Consider the following 712-nt stretch of genomic DNA (forward strand, 5'->3'; position numbering starts at 1 on the left):
GGCAGCAGTTCATGTGACGACCACAAGGTGGAGCCCCAAGGCTTCCATTTAGGAATGGTTACGGGCCCAACCACTGAGCAGCTTCTGGGCTCCACACCGCTCTGGGAGGAATCCCTGTGGGAAGGAGCGGTGGCCATCCACTCTAAGCCCCGGGACTCTGAAGGCATCTGCTCTAGGTTCCAGTTCCAAAGCCAAACGCTGCCGGTAGGGAAATTTCTGACCTGGGCGGCCCTCCGGACAACCTACCAGCTGAGTGGCCTCAAGCTACTTTTCTAACTTCCTTGGGCCTCAGTTTCCTCATCTGAAAGGGAGAGTTGAAAATAACAATTCCCAGTGCCATGGGAGCGCTTTGTCAACCATGGTGTGAGCTGCACGTGCACATCGTAACTGTCCTTTCCATGTTCCTATTTAGTGGATTGTACCACACAGGATTTCCTAATGTGAGAAAAGGAAGAGAAAACTCGCCCGTTGGTGCCAGACTATGATGTTCCCACCTGAACATCAGCGATACTCAAACTGGACACACTGTGACCATGTTTGGAAAAGGCTCAAACAAGACCACTCCAATCCACAAAATGACCGAACACGCCCACCTCTGATTAACATGAGCGAGTGCTGCTTCTTCACCAAGTGACGACTCGAGCCCACTTCAATCCTCCATCTCCCAGATAAAACCCATCAAGACGCCCCGTCACTGAACTGGTCCTGCTTC

This window comes from Propithecus coquereli, unplaced genomic scaffold (genome assembly GCF_000956105.1).
Source record: "Propithecus coquereli isolate 6110/MARCELLA unplaced genomic scaffold, Pcoq_1.0 Scaffold1, whole genome shotgun sequence".
Lineage (NCBI taxonomy): Eukaryota > Metazoa > Chordata > Mammalia > Primates > Indriidae > Propithecus > Propithecus coquereli.